We start from the raw sequence: 7,175 nt of genomic DNA on the forward strand, positions 1-7,175 counted from the left end.
TCTAATTACCAGGGCTGGGACAGCTCACAACACCTACCCCTCCTAGGGGTTCACCACCCCATCAATACATGGGCCTCTAAACAGAGCCCAGAAAACTCAGAGACTTTTTCCGCTTTCCTCTTGCTAGACTGTCCCCAGAAAGCAGCATTTTAAAGTGTTCCTGGACTTGTTCTTGATACCCCTCTTTTCTGCTCAGAAAAAAAACAAACCCCAAAATAACAATCCCACTTGGGAGCATTTTTTTTTCTTTTTTTCTTTTTTTTTTAATTTTTTTAAAATTCTATTTCTGTTCTTCTCTTTCTCATTCTATTTACTTCCAACATAATCTGTTCCCATGCCTATCTGTGCCTGCCTGCCCTTCTTAATATTTTTCCCCCCTATTTTCCACTGATTACCAAAATCACCCTTCATGTTATTGGGGTTGGATTCTATTACACTTGCAATTGTGTAAGTTTGTATTATAATACCAGGTAAAACATAATACTGCATCAGTTTGGTAATATTTTCAGTGATGATGCATAAACAACAAAAGTGTTTGATAAACTTCATGTGAAAAGTAGTTAGTTGGTGTATGCATATCTACAATGGAAAAAAGGTGCTGTCAGAAAAAGTTTGTAACATTTCTTGATGAGTTTACAAATTTGGCTGCTCAAGATAGCTCTATGGATAGATATACTTCAGCTTCTAAAAAGCCTCTGACTCAGTCTTGCTTCATTCTGACAAAATTAGTAGTTCTCCTTCTGAGCCTTGTTAAATACTTTATTTTCTGAGATTTTTATCAGCTCCATCTAGAATGCATTAAATGGATTAAAAAGTAGTAAATCCACAAATCTTAAAATAGGGAAGCATCATATTCTGGGGATATTTCCAGGCAGTAATTTTTTCTTAGTCTAGGGCTATTTTCAACAGTAAAGAGGAAGATCTTGAAGGTAGGTTTTGCCAATGATATAAAAATCTACGGAGTAGTTAAAAAGGACAGATCAATTCCAAAGAGAAAAGCGGCTTATTTTAGCAATATGCATTTTAGTAAAACTGAATCTAAGAATCAGGGTTATAGATGGTATTTATGAGAGAAAAGCAGTTAAGAAAAGGACTTTAGGGTCAGGACAATCAACACAGTGCCTCATGACAGTGAAGGAAGTAAATATGGCCCTTGACTGAAGGATCAAGGGAACATCAGATAGAAAGCGAGAGCTGTTTACACAACAGTGAAATAATTAGCAAATCCTCTAACTGGTAATAGTTATGTGAGAATTTTAAAAGAGGGAGCTCCAAGAATTATTTCAGTAACTAGAAAACCCAATCACAGTGCAAAGCTAAAGATACTCAGTTTAGGGTATACTATTCAGTAGAAAATATGATCAAGTAATTACTCAAAGGGGATGTAAATTTCAAATGTTAGTAAAGTTATTTAACTAAGGAGATGAAAATATAGCAAGAGCCTGAACTTGATTGCTTATGCTGAATAAATGCAGTCTTGGAGTAAGATCTAACATGATTTTTAAAGTAAAGGAAAACAACAATTGAGACAAGATATCTAGATTTGCATTCATCTCTGTGTCACTTACTTAAGCCAAGATAGAAAGTCCTCCAAAAATAGATGTCATTATTTCAGCCAAAAGTTATTGTATTTGACAGAGAAATCATTTGGTACAATTTTAGATTAGATTATTTTATATCCAGGAAGGTAATAACTCAGGTCCTTTGTGGGTAGCCTTTTCATACTGAACAGTGATCTGTCTTCATGTCCACTAATGGGCCTCACTTGAACTCTGAAAATTTTACTGATGGCAAAATAGATAATTAAAATTTTAGGGGCTTGCCTAAGCTATTAGAGGAAATTGTTAGGCCTGGGAAGAGATGGCTTAGAAATTCATATTCACATCACGAGAATGCAGGTCATTAGGTATCAGTTGCAAGGATTATGTAAACCATACACAAGAATTCAAGAAGCTCAAATGTAGATTACTGAAATAACTGTTCATTGAATATGAAGCCTCCTTTAATTTACCTCATAGCAGTTTTAAGGAAACCCATGGTTCTAATTACAAAGCTATAAATACAGAAAAATTCTGCTCAGTGACTTTTTTATCCATGTACTGAAATGAATTTTTGGCTCTTTTAACCTAAAGAAAGGCATGAGCTCTATTCTTCATGAACTTTTCCAGACTAATGTGTTTATTTAGTCACATAGTGATTGTTTGTTGACTTCTCTAGGAGATATCATTGAACTATGGCTGGAAAATAGCAGATGATCATGTTCCATCTAAACCTCCCTCTCAAATAATCATTGGTGGTAATTTAACATTGGTAAATTACAATGTTTTCTCACCATTAAAGTTTAACAGGTCTTCTTTTGTTTATCCATGGTATAAAATAGTGGATTTGCCCTTGAATTACAGTATTTCAAGTAATTTTTCAAGCTTCAGCCCTATTCATAAACAGCTTTATATATTTCCTTATAAAGGTAAGCTAAAAATCCAAGATAAGCATCTTGGATATATGGCATCTGAAATCTTTCAAATACAATAGCCTAGTAGCCTTTATTATCTTACTGTAAGGACTAAGGTTATTCTAAGAAAAGACAAATGAAACTAGAGGATCTTCCTCTGGGATCTAAGTATTTAAAAGAAGCTCATCATACATGTGGAATAGATTACACTATGTTGAAATAAAATTAAAGAATCAAACAATGCAATTTTTTTCTGTTGGGAAAAAGAACAGCAGTTTGTAGGTCACCTGTGATCTCAGCATCCATGTGCTCACCGCCGGTGAGGGCCTATTGAGCAGTGGAACTGATACAACCTAAGATTATTTGTGTTATGTCATGTTCACCTTCTCACAAGATAAGAGAAGGGAAACCATGTCTACACGATTGTGTATAAAAACAACTATAGAATCAGAATTATGAGAATCCCTTTGCTGTCGTGTTATTACACAACACAGTTATCACAGAACCAGTAACTATGGTTTTGATGTTTGAAGCAATACATCCACTGCATGCTTTCAGAAGATTATCACTGCAGAGTTGCTGAGATCAGACACTACTTCCTGCTCTCACAACTCCCAGCTACCAAGAGAAGGGTAAGTACACACACATGTGTTTGTGCATGTGAGCTCAAGTACTCTTTTGCCCTGCTACCTCCCTCTCTCCAGCATGCACTGGAAGCAATTAATCCAGCAACATCCCTCGTCCCCCCATGATGTAAGAGCATTGGACATTTGGAGGGTGTTTTTTTTCTTGTTCTCATTTAATTGTTTTGTCTCATTCCATCTTTTAAAAATATGTCAGAAAAAAACATTCTTAGTGAGGGCTCATACCTCTCAAGATTAGGTGTTCAGTTTTATCTTGTCAACACTAATTTTACCTTCAGCAAGACAAACACACCTTCAGTAGTACCCTACAGATGGTTTGCTATGAGCAAGTGGGGTAGTTTCTTGTGGAACAAATATTGGCTGCTATTTAACATGAAAACAATCTCAGGCTTGTAATACTCAAGGCAAAGATGACTTCTATTAGACTGCACAGACTCAGTCAGGTTTCTTTGCATCATCATGTCTACTGCCAGGTTTTTACTAAGGAGTTATTTCTGCTGCTTAGAGTTGTTCCCACCATGTGCACAGACAGCACTGAGCAGTGTTTATAGACTGCACGAGTAATGACTGATAGTGTGAGATTCATCACAGCAGGAACTGAGGAATTTCACCCAAGAAAGCCTTGAACTCTTTCAGTGTGAAAGACTGCTTCAGGTGTAGTTTGGGGTTTAGCCTCTGAATACCCCTTCCAAACTAATTCTGTGACAAGGAACTTCAAAAAAGATAATCTTTGACCACTTCAGAACATGGGAGGTTGTTAGGGTATACGATTACAACCTTTGTCTCAGCTGAAGGCGACAAAACCATCTATCTACCTATGCCAAGAAATGACCCAGGGTAAAATAATTCAGAATGCACTTCAAAAAGAGGTTCTTGGAAGCTATCATCCTTTCTATGAGGTGCTGATCTGTTACAAGAAGTACGGTGCATACACAGAAAAATTTTTCTATGACATCCTAATTTGGAATTCTCTAGAAAATGAATTATTGCTGAACATACAAAATGACATACGTCAAAATGAGAAGAGAAGGAGTAGAAAAGAACAGAAAAGGAGACACAATAGCATTACTGCCCAAATGAAATGTAGCTATCTTCCTGTGTTTCTAAAAAAAGTCAGTAATTGGATCAAGGAAATGTCATACATCAGAAGATGCTCCTGTCTACAATGTGGTATCATCCTCTGCTCTTGCTGACTTCACTGGAAACTGATAAAACAGAAACAAAAAGCTTTCATTTGCATGATCTCTCTCACCCTTGCAGCTTATTCTCAGCATGGACTCAGCTCAGAAGAACTGGTATTCCTGTTGCCACAGTGACCGCTCTGCCCAATATATCCTGGTTGCTGTTGTAAGATACACCACCTTATTATAGCTCAGCATCTTTCATAGACTCTTCCAAAGCCCACAGACCTTAACATTTCTATTATCAACGTGTATACTTCTCATAATGTAGGCTCTTCAAGGGGCAGCTTTTCCTCAATATCTTGTTGACCACTACAGGCATATGAAGTCAGACTGCTGCTGAGACAGTGAGAGTTAATGTCATACCATGTATTTTGACTAAATGGGAGAAATGGTGGGGGTAGAAGGGATGGGAAGAAGAAGAAGAGAGGAGAATAGCAAAATTTGACAAATACTCTTCTCAGCATTATGCCAAACATGTTTACAGAACTGCACAATTAATAAAAAAAACCCTGCACTAGAGTCCCTAATTATTATTCTACACAGGGCAGAACACTTCTTCATTATCCCTTTTTGAATTGATTGTGTACATCAAACAGTCAAGATATAAATAAAATATGCCTGCATGCATAATACCCTCACATTAAAGCAGAAGGCAATTAACCTATGATTTTTCATTAATTAAATTAAAATAGCCCTCTGAAAATGTCTCAAATCAAAACAAGTTCCTCAAAGAGTATTTTTTTCTTGCCATGATGCACAGAGCCTGCTTGTAAAATCATTGGTCCAATGGAATTACAATAAACCTCCCCAATCTTATCAAAGGCTACCAATTTTCTTCTGTGACTCCATTGTTCAAAGTCCTAATCCCAATTACAATATTGGTTTTATTTTTCCATCTTTAAAATAATATTTACAGATATTTGTCCACTATTAAGCACATTGTTTACATTTTATTTTTTACTAATTATAGGGATGTGCTTTGCAGAATTACAATAGGTATTGATCTGATCAGAAAATTGGCAAGTAAGATATGACTCTAAGCATGGGTCACTTTTCTTCTCCAAAATTTACATACACAATAGCAATCTAGTTATCATGAGGGTTTATTAGTGATTTATGGTTATCTCCAGTTAACTGAGTTTAGGTTATGCTGCCAGAGAGAGGTAAGAGTAAGTCTGCTTGCTGTGCCATACACAAACATTTCTTGTTGATCATTCTTGTCAGGCAAATGGACCTGTCCTCAAGACACCCCAGATATCTATTTGCTTTGTGGTTTGTGAGTATACATGATCATAAAACAAAGGGAAGACATACTACAGCCAGGAAGACTTACTGGATGATAAAATCTCTAACGCAAAATTGTTGCTTCTAAGATGTGCCCAAATCCCTTCCTCAGATTTAAGGGACAGCTACCTATACATGCTATTGAGGTCACATATCTGGTTGGAAAATATGATGGAGTTTGGGTTTTGGGGAGATTTGTGTGATTTCATAGTTTTGATTTGTGGGGTTTTTTTCCTGAAACCTGAGGATACAGAATTTTAAATGCCTCCAAGTGTTTATAAACCTTTGATAATAAGAAGCCACGAAATAAACTATCTGCTTGTTGCCTCCTAAAATTAAATCTTCACACTGTAGAAGTGTTGAATTATCTGTCTGTCTTTGGTACATATCACACATGCCGAGGTAGCAGAATGAGAGGAAGGTCATGTTCCCTTTCCTAAGCATTGCTCAGAGCCAGGAGGCCATGGGTGAAAAAAAGCAGAGAGCACTCACTGAAGGGCAGAAACATGCCCTAGCACCCAAGAAAAATCCAGCATGGATTTCAGAATGTACAGCAAACCTATTGCTTTGTTGAGGCTGCAATAAGTCTCACAGGAACAGAAATAATGGAAAGAGAAAGAATTAAGATGAGATTTCCAAGGTCCCCTAATCTTTATCAAAGTAGAGAAACAAAAAGGTGAAATAAGTCAGGTGTATCTTTCCTAACAAAAATACAGAAATTCATCACACTTCACTTTTTTCCTGTTTGAGATTTGGTAATTTAGTGAGAAATAATGATCAGAAATTTCACATGAAGAACTGCAGTTCCAGCTATCCTTTTTTTCCAATTGATTAACAATCTAATCAAACTCAGAATAACTGTTCTTCAGCTGTATTTACCTTTGAAGATAGCTACTTCTATTTCAGACCTGAAAAAGGGCTTACAGGCCTGAAAGCTTGTTTATTTTTTCCAACTATATGACTTGCTCTAATAAAAGATCTTACTGCTCCCACAAATCTTGCATTGCATTTATTATTGCAGATGATCACAAATGACATACGATTTTCCATGCAAACCCACTTCCTTCCCTGAGCAAAAAATACTTAAAACTCTCACCAGGTCACAGCAGAGACCTGGCCAGAAATTTAATTATACTACCCACATGTCTGAAAAAGTTATCTTATTTTCAAGCTTGAATTCTTGCACCATATTTTTTTTTATTTAAATGGAAAAAAATCAATGTTTTAGGAAGCATAAGGTGTGAGAAGCTGGACAAAAAGTCTATTAAGTACTGCCTTCCTAGTCTAGTTATCATATGTTTTGTCTAATTTAACTGATTTTTCTCCTTCAAAAATACAAGACATCCATTCATCTTTCTCAAGGAAGACAGCTTTCATCTCCTGAAGTGTCATCCTAATTTCACTCCTAACAAGTAAATTGAGTTATTTTCTTCATCCTAATGTCCTCTGTTTCTGCTCTTTAGCACTATGGGCCCATAGTACCACAGAAGAGCTATAGACCTGTTGCAGCTACTTAGCTGATGATGCATAGTAACCAGCCGTTCCTACAGAATATTAAAAATGGTTGCATATCTCCATTCCTTAGTAAGAATGCATGTAGTCAGTAGATCT

The sequence above is a fragment of the Nestor notabilis genome, unplaced genomic scaffold (genome assembly GCF_000696875.1).
Source record: "Nestor notabilis isolate BGI_N333 unplaced genomic scaffold, ASM69687v1 scaffold960, whole genome shotgun sequence".
NCBI lineage: Eukaryota > Metazoa > Chordata > Aves > Psittaciformes > Psittacidae > Nestor > Nestor notabilis.